This window comes from Hordeum vulgare, chromosome 7H (assembly GCF_904849725.1).
Source record: "Hordeum vulgare subsp. vulgare chromosome 7H, MorexV3_pseudomolecules_assembly, whole genome shotgun sequence".
Lineage (NCBI taxonomy): Eukaryota > Viridiplantae > Streptophyta > Magnoliopsida > Poales > Poaceae > Hordeum > Hordeum vulgare.
The window spans coordinates 109,771,937-109,785,291 of NC_058524.1; the positions used below are offsets into that span (position 1 = coordinate 109,771,937).

General features: G+C 47.0%; 1 pseudogene; it reads right to left on the reverse strand.

Moving 5' to 3' along the window:
- Window positions 1-3,015: 3,015 nt before the first annotated feature.
- LOC123408423 overlaps window positions 3,016-13,355 on the reverse strand; it is a 36,502-nt pseudogene continuing 26,162 nt past the window's right edge.

Genomic DNA, 13,355 nt, shown 5'->3' on the forward strand with positions numbered 1-13,355 from the left:
CTCTCTCATCACAACAACTAGTGTGTTCCAGGATCTGGATCTGGATCCCCTTGAATGCAGTGCCCCCTGCTCCTCCTGACGTCTCCGTCAAGCTGAAGCCTCCTTGTGCTGCTTTGATCGCCGCCATAGATGCTCGCCACCACAGCACGCCGATGAGGTTGTCGGCATAGGCACCGCCGCTACCGACCTCCTCCACCATTGACGTCAATTGTTGCGGTGCGCCCGAACTCAAGCTACATCTGTCGTCCCAGGGAAGCACCAGCGTGTGCTGCATCCATCGTCGCCTCGTCATTCCAAGGAGCACCATTCTTTCGACCGGTGTGGTCAATGTTTGCTACAACAAGCTTCTGCAACAAGGTCTTCGTTGAAAAATAATTGTAACTAGACCTTTGTTGTAAAAAAAAGAGACCTTTGTTGCCAAAAAAAAAATTCAACAAAACCTGTGTTGCAAAAATAATAATATAACAACACATGTGTTGCAAAAATAATTTAAACTATACCTGTGTTACAAAAAACCCCAACATAACATGTGTTTCTGCAACACGACATGTGTTGCAATGATAAAAGGTGACCCTTGATCGTTTCACTACGTCAGATCAGACGGCTCGCGAGGTGACGGATCTTTAAAAGAATTCACCGAAGGGTAGCAACGCCCCTCTATTTTAGTAGTTTAATCAATAAAAAAACAACCAAAATAAAAAGTTTGTTGATAAATTGATCGAGAAAAAGTAAAGGCAAACGTAATATGCACACACACAAGACATGACGCTACATGGGCAACGCATGCGAGACCCACTACCTGACGGGACGCTTACAGGCGGGGCCCACTTTGAGGAAAATGCACAGGACCTCTCCTAGGTTCACCTCCAGGATGTCTGAGCAGAACGTCGTCGGAGACGCACCATCAGCTGAACGAACGGCGACAAGCTTTCCGGCACCGACGTAGCTGGTGTGGTAGGAGCTGCCGAGGCGAGGAGCAAGGAGAAGCAAACAGCACAAGAGCAGAGAAGCCACGAGTATCCATTTATCTGCTCGCTCGCAGTAGTGATGTCCTATTGTCCTACTCGTATTTACCAGTGAGTGGTATTATTGGACTGATCTTTTGATGGGAAATGCTGCATGTATAGCCGAGTGCGCAACCATCGCCGCATTGATCTTGTTCATGGTGATCGGCGAATGGGGCATATGAAACGGGTATTCCCTCTTGTTTAGAGCAAGTACAATAGTATAGTCAGCTGCTGGCTATAAGCCATTTACATGTCATCTATAGCTCGTCTTATAGTCAACATGTATAATAGTTCATTGCAAAAGTGTACTACTTCTTTATTATATGGTTCACCTTTCATACTCACAAAATACCTAGGAGCACGTGCTAGAGCTGGCTCTTAGCTAAGAGCCCGCTTACCTTCTCTCTCCTCTTCTCTTTCCTCTAACTAAACAAAAATATACTCCCTCCGTCCAGAAATAATTGTCCTAAACGGATGAAGTATTAGTTTATTTCTTATAGTCAACTGATTCAGCTTTATTGTACTTGCTCTTGTATGTTTGCTCGTTCAGCCCAAGGCCACTTAGGAAATGATTGGGGCTAAGTACGTAGCGGATCGAAAGGGACCCGTATGCCAGTTTTTTCGCAGCCAGTTGTGTAATTTCGCTGCGAGAATGATCGCCGTATGATGACGTTGCCAGCAGGCTGCACCGTATCCCCTCAACAACAACAAAAAAACAAAAAAAACAGGCTGCACCGTATGGTATGATTTTGCCGCAAGTGGTGCGGTAGTGAGGTTGAGAAGTGAGCATCAATTTTCTTCTAAAAGTTCAGCAAGCCGAACGTAAGCATGGCCGGTTGCCGGTGGATAAATGCAATTGAAATGATGGTGCACATGTAGAGGAAATCGCCGAGGTTCACCAGCCCGGCCGTGGTCATCACTCATCGGCTCTACCACCATCTCCTTGAACTCCCTCGCATCCTCGCCCCCTGCCTCGTCCAGCACCCGCCGGCCCATCACCGCCTGCCCGATGATGTTGGCCATCGCGCAGAACAGGAACTCCGGCACCTCCACCGCCGCTCCCCGCCGGCTCATCGCGCGGACCATGCGGCCAACCTCCTCGCCGCGCTCGCCGGCCCAGTCCAGATCCAGATCGAGGCGACGGGAGCGGAGGCCCTCAACGACGGGGCTGGCGGCCGGAGACCAACGGGAGGCGGGAGGGCACGGCGGTGCGGCAACCGGTGGCGAGGCGGCCTATGGTGGCTCACTGGCCGGCGGGGACGGCGGCAAGCGGCGGCTGGGGCTCCGGCTGCCACTACCCCTGATGCGTGAGAGATAGGAGGAGGAAAAAGAGACGACGAGATTTGTGGTTGCAAGTGCGAGCCAGGCTCGTAGCTACGCCCGATTCCTGCGTACCCCTCAGCCTGGCTGGGAGGGCTTTTTTTGCATCAGTTGGGCCAGGCTGAGAAGGCCACACAGGCCACCAAACACACTTAATTTTGCATGGCGGGTGCGAGCCAGGTACTAGCCAGGCAACCAAACACGCCCTATACTGTCTCTCCTCTCTCAATTTTTTTCTCTTTCCTGTCTAGTGGGCCCGCACATGTGGCATGTGTTTGTCAACTTCTTTTTACTGATCAAAGTTGCAAGATTTTGGAACTTCTAACTTTCTATCATTTTTTTTAGTATCAGATTTCATCATTTGAATTCTAAAAGTTGAATGTTTTGTGCATTTTCAACCCGCAACTTTTTGAAAATTTCGAATTCCTGAAAGTTCAGAGTTGGTTCACTATTTACTAAAACTTTACAAATTTATTTCCAAAATTTTCCAAAAAGGAGAGTTGTACAAAAAAAACTTGACCAGACGTAGACTTATTCAAAACAAAAAAGGTTAAGAAGTATCCAAATTTCACCATGACATGCTTAAAGAGATGTACATAAGGGATGACTAGTTAACCAGAAAAAGTATTTACAATATAGCTGGTCTAGTATCACGCACCAACACATTAGTCCTCGGCTCCAACTTCTCTCATCGGCTCGGCACCACATTGTTGAGTGCAAGCCTTAACCCTGTCGAGCACGACCACTCATTATTCTCCTCGGTGGGGCTGGCATCACTAGTGAGCGTTCCGACGATGCATCCTTGAAGGTATGCCTCACATGCCTTAAGCACGAATCTTCCCCGGCGACGGAGGTGGTCCTTGATGAACTCCTCGAATCCATGCGGTGGGCGGCGTAACAGGTGGAGCATTGTCCGTAGGGCGAGCAAATATGCCCTCTCGTTGTAAGGCAGCGCATTGCGGCGGCCCTCCTGCGTTCCAACGAGGTCTTCGTAGCCTGCCTCGTTGTAGTATGGCTGGTTGTTGAGGACCAAGCCTTGGATGGACACGAGGACTTGAAGGAGGGTCGACGTTGCCGGGGACCAGAGCTCGGTGCCATCGCCACGAAAAGTGTTGAGCAGGCTGAGGCACACAGTGCCGGAGGCATATAGGTTGGGGTTGAGGCGGAGGCCAAAGGAGTGGTAGTATACGTGCGGTGGTGCGGCCGGGTAGGACAACGGCAGTCGCAAGTCGAAAAAGAATAACCCATCTTGGTACGGGGTCCCACTTGCCCCGACAATCACCGCCCTAAGCAGGTCCATTCGATCTTCAAATGCACGCACGTAGATGGTCTCTGCATGTGCACGTGAATTTTTTTGATAACAGCTAGCTCCATGCATACACACACATGTATCTATAAACACTGTTCCTTTCGTTCGGAATTAGATGTATCTAGACACTTTTTAGTGTTATAGATACATCTGTTTAAGCGTCACCAAATTTCGGATGAAGGAAGTACTGGCTAGGTTTGAATGGTAACGTACCTGGTAAGCCGTTCATTAGTATTTTCCATTCCTTCTGCACGGTCTTAACCCACGCCTTCTCATTGCCGCCGTCCTACAATTGATTTCCAAAAACACATTGGTTAACTACATATATGAATCTCATCCGCAAAAAGAAACAAAACTACATACATGAATCTGTAGAATCTTTGCAATAGTTCAGCTATGCACCTCTATATATACAAATAGGCTTCAAAAATACTTTTTTTTAGTGAGTAGTGTACCTGTGGGTTCATGGCTTCAAGGTAATGATGATCCAACGGGCTCTGCATTGTATCAAAGCGTGGGAAGCAAAATGAACCGCCACCATCACCAGTGGCATTTGTGGCCTTCCCCTCTTCCTCCGGAAACTCGTGACAATCGGTAGTTGCGTCGCTGCTTGTCATGGCAGCAATGCTAGGTAACATTGCAAGGTTTTCACCACTACTGGATACAGGAACAGGCACTTCGACATTTTCACCCGCCATAGGCAACTCTGATATTGATGGCAAAGACCACTTTGCTAAATGCCTCCTGACTTGAGCCAACGTTTCGGCTGGCAATCGGGTGGCTAATCGGATGACAGCTTCTAAGCCCCACGACCAAGTCTTAGCACGCCCGAATTCATTTGAAAGATCATCAGGGCCTTCTTCCATGTTGCCATCCTCTACTGGGTTAGGATATAGTTGTCCTAAAATCAAATTTATGAGAAACATCGATCAGTTATAAGACATAATAAGTGCAAATTTAAGGAGAGCGTCCAGTTCCCCAGGTGCATCATCGGCGCCGTTGTCCTCCAACCAATCGCCCATTTCAGCGTGCAGTTCTGCGTAGCTCTCATCATGGACGACTATGATCTCATGTGGCAACACCTGAAAATCAACGAAATGTACATCAAATCAGTTATGTCTATCGAGTAGTGGTGCATATATACGTACTAGTAAGATATTTGCACGTTCGTCTACATACCGTTGACATGCTGCCGTCGCCCCATTTGACTTGGACTTGACCGTCTGGAAGGTCAACAGCACGCCCAACCCATGAAAGATCAGACGTCACGGCTATGTTCTTCTTATGACGCCGAGTGAGTGGTTGTTGCACCAGAGTTGTACATCCGCTGACAGTTGGTCCTGGAGACAGAAGGCGGACGACGACATCACCGTAGAAAGCAAAGTGGTCATAGTCTCTGCCGAGATCGTATGCACTCACGGTATCGTCACACTCGATCTCTCTGGCCTCCTCGAGGCACGACGCAGCCTTCAACCAAGAATCTCTCTGGCCTCCTCGAGGCAGGACGCCGCCTTGAACCAAGAAACATGCACCGTACATTGACATCCCTCTAGTCATCCAAGTGACAAATGATCCACGTCGACTAGCTCGTGTCCGATCATCACGTGAGACAGACTAGTCATCAATGGTGAGCATCTATATGCTGATTGTATCAACCATATGACTCATGTTCGACCTTTTGGTCTCCGGTATTCGAGGCCATGTCTGTACATGCTAGGCTCGTCGAGTCAACCTAAACGTTCTGCGTGTGTAAACTGACTTACACCCGTTGTATGCGAATGTTAGAATCTATCACACCCGATCAACACGTGGTGCTTCGAAACAACGAACCTTCGTAATGGTGCACACTTAGGGGAATACATATCTCGAAATTTTATGAAGGATCATCTTATATTTGCTACCGTCGTTCTAAGCAATAAGATGTAAAACATGATAAACGTCACATGCAATCATACAGTGACATGATATGGCCAATATCATCTTGCTCCTTTGATCACCATCTTCGGGGCACCATGATCATTATCGTCACCGGCCGAATGACACCATGATCTCCATCATCATGATCTCCATCATTGTATCTCCGTGTAGTCATCACGCCAACTATTACTTCTACTACTATAGCTAACCGTTAGCGATAAAGTAAAGTAATCAACATGGCATTGCATCTCACACAATAAATTAAGACAACTCCTATGGCTCCTGCCGATTGTCATACTCATTGACATGCAAGTTGTGAATCCTATTACAAGAACATGATCAATCTCATACATCACATATGTAACATCACATCCTTTTGGCCATATCTCATCATATAGCATACCCTGCAAAAACAAGTTAGACGTCCTTTAATTGTTGTTGCAAGTTTTACGTGGCTGGTTAGGGTTTCTAGCAAGAACGTTTCTTACCTACATGACAGCCACAACGTTGATATACCAATGCTATTTACCCTTCATAAGTACCCTCTTCACCGAATCCGATCCAACTAAAGTGGGATAGAAGACACCCGCTAGCCACCTTATGCAACTAGTGCATGTCAGTCGGTGGAACCAGTCTCACATAAGCGTACGTGTAAAGTCAGTCCGGGCCGCTTCAACCCACAATGCCGCCGAATCAAGATAAGACTAGTAAAGGCAAGCAAATTGATAAATCAGCGCCCACAACTTTTGTGTTCTACTCGTGCATAGAATCTATGCATAGAACCTTGGCTCGGATGCCACTGTTGGGGATCGTAGTAATTTCAAAAAAATTCCTACGCCATACAAGGATCTATCTATGGAGAAACCAGCAACGAGCAAAGGGGTAGAGCATCTTCATACCTTTGAAGATCTCTAAGCGGAAGCGTTACTATGAACGCGGTTGATGGAGTCGTACTCGTAGCGATTCAGATCGTGGTGGATTCCTATCTATGTGCCGAAACACGACACCTCCCCGTTCAACACACGTACAACCCGGTGACGTCTCCTCCTTCCTGATCCAACAAGGAGAGAGGAGAAGTTGAGGGAGAGCTCCGGCAGCACGATGACATGGTGGAGGTGGAGCTATGTGGTTCTCCGACTGGGTTTCGCCAAGTTATGCGGAGGACGACGAGAGAGAGGGGTAGGGCTGCACCGAGAGAGAGAGTTTCCGTGTCTCAAATCAGCCCCAAGCCTTGAGTATATATAGGAGGGAGGGAGAGAGTGTGCGCACCCCTAGGGTTCTTTACCTAGGGGTGGCGGCAGCCCTAGATGGAACACAGAGGGACAACGGCCAAGGTGGAGAGGGGAGCGGCGCCCTAGGTGGGCCTTGGGCCCCTCTGCGCCTAGGGTTTGCCCCCTCCACCTCTCCTTGCGCCTTGGGCTGAGAGGGGAGGGCGCACCAGCCCACTTTGGGTTGCTCCCCTTCCACCTTTTGGCCCATGAAGCCTCTTGGGGCTGGTGGCCCCTCCTGGTGGACCCCCGGAACCCTTCCGGTGGTCCCGGTACGTTACCGGTGACACCCGAAACACTTCCGGTGTCCAAAACCTCACATCCTATATATCAATCTTTACCTCCGGACCATTCCGGAGCTCCTCGTGACGTCCGGGATCTCATCTGGGACTCCGAAAAACCTTCGGTAACCACGTACACTATCTCCCTATAACCCTAGCATCATTGAACCTTAAGTGTGTAGACCCTACGGGTTCGGGAAGCATGCAAACATGACCGAGACACCTCTCCAATCAATAACCAATAGTGGGATATGGATATCCATGTTGGCTCCCACATTTTCCTCGATGATCTGATCGGATGAACCACGATGTCAAGGATTCAATCAATCTCGTATACAATTCTCTTTGTCTACCGGTATATAACTTGCCCGAGATTCGATCGTCGGTATCCCCATACCTTGTTCAATCTCGTTACCGGCAAGTCTCTTTACTCGTTCCGTAGCACATCATCCTATGGCTAACTCCTTAGTCACACTGAGCTCAATATGATGATGGATTACCGAGTGGGCCCAGAGATACCTCTCCGTCACACGGAGTGACAAATCCCAGTCTCGATTCGTACAACCCAACACACACTTTCGGAGATACCCATAGTGCACCTTTATAATCACCCAGTTACGTTGTGACATTTGGTACACCCAAAGCACTCCTACGGTATCCGGGAGTTGCACAATCTCATGGTCTAAGGAAATGATACTCGACATTAGAAAAGCTTTAGCAGACGAACAACACAATCTAGTGCTATGCTTAGGATTGGCTCTTGTCCATCACATCATTCCCCAATGATGTGATCCCATTATTAATGACATCCAATGTCCATGATCAGGAAACCATGATCATCTATTGATCAACGAGCTAGCCAACTAGAGGCTCACTAGGGACACATTGTGATCTATATATTCACAAATGTATTACGGTTTCCGACTAATACAATTATAGCATGAATAATAGACAAGTATCATGAACTAGGAAATATAATAATAAACACTTTATTATTGCCTCTAGGGCATATTTCCAACAATCACATCATTGGGAAATGATGTGATGGACAAGACCCAATCCTAAGCATAGCACTAGATCGTGTTGTTCGTCTGCTAAAGCTTTTCTAATGTCAAGTATCATTTCCTTAGACCATGAGATTATGCAACTCCCGGATACCGTAGGAGTGATTTGGGCGTATCAAACGTCACAAACATAACTGGGTGATTATAAAGGTGCACTACAGGTATCTCTAAAAGTATTGGTTGGGTCGTAAGAATCGAGATTGGGATTTGTCACTTCGTGTGACGTAGAGGTATCTCGGGGCCCACTCGGTAATCCATCATCATATTGAGCTTAGTGTGACTAAGGAGTTAGCCACATGATGATGTGTTACGGAATGAGTAAAGAGACTTGCCGGTAACAAGATTGAACAAGGTATAGGGATACCAATGATCGAATCTCGGGCAAGTATCGTACGGGTAGACAAAGGGAATTGCATACGGGATTGATTGAATCCTAGACATCATGGTTCATCCGATGAGATCATCGAGGAACGTGTGGGAACCAACATGGATATCCAGACCCCGTTGTTGGTTATTGTCCGGAGAGGTGTCTCGGTCATGTGTGCATGTTTCCCGAACCCGTAGGGTCTACATACTTATGGTTCGATGACGCTAGGGTTATAGGGGAATAGTGTACGTGGTTACCGAAGGTTGTTCGGAGATCCATATAAGATCCTGGACGTCACGAGGAGTTCTAGAATGGTCCGGAGGTAAAGATTTATATATAAAAAGTGAGGAATTAGTCACTGGAAGTGTTTCTGGCGACACCGGTAATGTACCGGGACCACCGGAAGGGTTCCGGGGTCGACCGGGAAGGGACGCAAGCCACGAAAGGGTATTTGGGCCAAAAGTGGATGGGAACCAGGCCATAAGTGGGATGGTGCGCCACCACCTTTAGCCCAAGGCGCAAGAGAGAGGGTAGTGGGCTAACCCTAGGCGTGGTGGGCTAGCCCACCCTAGGGCGCCACCACTTCTCCACCCTTGGCCGCCGCCCCTTGCCCTAGATGGGCTGCCGCACCCCTTAGGGTGGGAAACCCTAAGGGTGGGCACCCTCCTCCCTCTCCTCCTATATATAGTGAGGGTTTTGGGGCTCATTTGAGACAACTTTTATGACATCTATATCAATCTTGATGCCTCCTTGATGATGTTTGAGTAGTCCACCACAGACCTACGGGTCCATAGCTAGTACATAGATGACTTCTTCTCTCTTTTTGATCTTCAATACAAAGGTCATCGTGATTCCCGCTTTGATCTATTCGATGTAATCCTATTTTGCGGTGTGTTTGTTGGGATCTGATTAATTGTAAGTTTCTGACCAGATTATTCATGAATATATATTGTGTCTTCTCTGAATTCTTATATGCATGATACATATAGGTCCGTAATTCTCTCCGACCTATCACTTTGGTGTGGCCAACTAAATTGATTTATCTTCCGTGTGAATGGTGCATTGTGATGGGTTCAATCTTGTGGTGCTCAATCCTAGTGAGACAAAGGAACATGACATGTACTGTATTGTTGCCAATAAGGATAAAACGATAGGGTTTGAACATATTCCTTGTCTTACTTTGCCTACATCATGTCATCTTGCGCCACGCATTACTCTGTTTGATACTTAATACTCTAGATGCATGTTGGATAGCAGTCGATGAGTGGAGTATAGTAGTACATGCAGGCAAGAGTCACACTACTTATTTATTAACGTGATGCATATATACATGACCATTTGTGGGGACCTCGACTTACGGGTCAGGATCGCTGAATGAACGTGCTCAGTGATCCTAGAGATCAATGCTCAGTGAACACACATAAACTGAATAACAAGAGTCTTATATCCTTACATACCGTTTGATACAATTAATGACCACTGTGGTCCAGTCTCACATAGATAGGGCCTTGAAGGCCAACACACCAAACTTGACCAGTAGCGGAATTACTAGTCGAAAGCGTGAACCCATGCCATCAGCCTTAACCTACACGCATTCTGACTGGGAAGCGTCCTAGTTCGCATGAACGTCACCAAGGTACTCTACACCATCTCATGTTCTCTCTTACATGGTCAATGAAATAACCAGTGGCAAGCCAATGAGTACTTTGAATGTACTTGCAAGCAACCCATGATGTGGAACAAGGCAATAATGAAATAGGATATAGCACGAGTATGCGACCTTTTGTGAAAAGCAAGTTTGTCCTTAAATGCGGCAACATGGTCAAGTGTTTATATGATCATGCATCACAAGGTAAATGGTAACCATAAGAACAGGTTACGGACATCAACATATATTATGAGGACTGAACACCTCATGTTCACCATCCATGCCAAGTCACTGGACTTGACAGTATCATCTTTCTCAACCACACACACACTCACACTTGGTTTATGCAGGAACGACTGGATGTAGTTTAAGCGGGATTACCCAACTATCCTAGACCGTGGACACGGCTATTCGAATAGTTTTACACTCTATAGAGGTTGCACGTTGTACCCACGAGATTCATGAAACTTCTGTGTCATCCACGACTCGTCGTATATAACATACCCGAGATTGGTACCCGAACAATGCCTTTCCCCTGGGGACACTAGACAAAGAATCCACTTGATTGGTACCCATCCCACATGATGTACATCTTACGAGCACCAACTCTAGACCGTATCATCCATGCAGGGACCAACAGTGTGCCCGGAACACGTAAAAACGACATAGTCGCCCTACCTAGCACGACCCCGTCACAAGAGTGACCATATCACTCCCGCCACTAGTAATGTGGGCTCTTTGCTAGCACAACCAGAGTAATCAACAAAGCCCCGTTCCCATGTTAAGGTATCGTGGTCGCACATGTAAGGTTGGGATGGTCCGCAAATCTTAAATCTAATCCCATTTCCGAAACCACACACAAAAAACCTTTTTTGATACACCACTTCTTTCTCAAGTGGTCACCATCTCAACACCACCACCCTCGGGCATTAGTGGCATCGTTTTTGAAAAGTCTTTGTAACCAGCTCTGTGTTACCATCCCCATGCATATGCTCATCCTATGCGTAGCACTACTATCTACTTGTCAACTTTTCATCAGTGTGACCCTCATAGATGGTAAGGGCATGCTCAAATCCAAGTGCTCCACAGGAGGCATCGGTAACACCATGCCGAGGGGTTACCGATCTATTCATGATCATATGCATCGAAATAAAGTAATCATCATGGCATGCATAAAATATTTTCTCAGGCATGGTCAAAGGGCTGCTTGCCTTGCTCAAATAGGTCTCCGGGGTCTTTGAGGTCTTCTAGTCCAACTACGAGTACTCCGTCTATTTCGCCAACTATTGTCGGAAACAACCACAGTAAGCCACAGAGCAAGCAGGAACAAAAGTGTCACGCCCAAGATGTGACCCTATCCTCAATTTGGCACGAAGACCTCGTCAGGGATAGAAGCGCATCTCGTCGTGTCGCAAGAATGGATATCGTTACAAGTACATGTACTGAAAAGAAGATATATATATATATATATATAGAATTGGCTTACACTCGCCACAAGCTACATCAGAGTCACAACAGTACAATACATAAACATCATGATGAAGAGCAGGGTCCGACTACGGACGAAAACAAACGAGAAAAGAAGAACGACGTCCATCCTTGCTATCCCAAGCTGCCGGCCTGGAACCCATCCTAGATCGATGAAGAAGAAGAAGAAGAAGCAACTCCAAATAAACAATCAATGCGCTCGCGTCAAGTAACCTTTACCTGTACCTGCAACTGGTGTTATAGTAATCTGTGAGCCACAGGGGGACTCAGCAATCTCATTTCCAAAGGTATCAAGACTAGCTAAGCTTAATGGGTGAGGCATGGTTAAGTGGTGAGGTTGCAGCAGCGGCTAAGCATATATTTGTTGGCTAAACTTACGAGTATAAGAAATAAGAGGGGGAAGCTCTACGCATAACGGTCGTACACTACTGATGATCAAAGGAATGATCCTGAACACCTACCTACGTCAGACATAACCCCACCGTGTCCTCGATCGGAGAAGGAACTCACGAAAGAGACAGTCACGGTTACGCACACAGTTGACAAGTTTTAATTAAGTTAACTTCGAGTTATCTAGAACCACTGTTAAACAAAGTTTCCACGTTGCCACATAACCGCGGGCATGGCTTTCCGAAAGATTTAACCCTGCAGGGGTGCTCCAACTAGTCCATCACAAATTACCACAAGCCGCATAGAAATCCTCAATCACGACACTCGCGATCTCGTCGGATTCCTTAGTGGAAAACCTCAACTTTGAGATTACCCAAAGCATCACCGGAATCCCGATGCACAAGATATCTCGTCAAAGGTAAAACTAATCCAGCAAGGCCGCCCGGCGTGTCGACAATCCCGATAGGAGCCGCGTATCTCGTTCTCAGGACACGACGGATAAGCTACGCGTACGAGTGCCAAACCTCGAGTTTCCTCGCGGTGGCCCCGCATAGTGCTCTGTTTTGGACCAGCACAATCAGCACTGGCCCTACCTGTATTATGTAGAATTATTCCTTGGGTAGCGCTAACTTCCTATGCAATTCAGTATTATCAAATTATTATGTTGGGCAAATAGTACCAATGTTGGGCCTTGCCAGACCAGCTTTAATCTAAAACGAATTATCAAGGGGGTCCCCATAACAACCCCGATCGTGTTAGGAGCGCTCAATTATGGAACATAACACCGGTAGCCGAAACTAAGGGGGCAAAGGTGGAACAAAACACCAGGCTAGAAAGGCCGAGCCTTCCACCTTTACCAAGTATATAGGTGCATTAAATTAAATGACATTTAATATGGTGATATAACAAGGAACCCATGTTTTCACATGGAAGCAACTACACCTGCAACTAGCAACGCTAACAACATGGTTAAGCAAGCAGTAACATAGCCAATCAGTGGTTTGCTATGTTGAACAGGTTGAAGGTTTTCATGGCATTGTTGAGAGGCTGATATTTAACACGTGGTAGACAACGAGACATAAACGGTAGAAACGGTAAAACTAGCATGGCAATGATAGTAATGGTATCTGGGGAAATGGTCATCTTGCCTGAGATCCCGCTTGGAAGAAGAATGCCTCCGTGAAGCAGACGAACCGACGTAGTCGAACGGGTCCTCACAATCCGGCACGTTGCGGAACTCTATCGAGACGAAGCAAATCGAAACACAAATCAACACACGGAATTCACCACACGGTG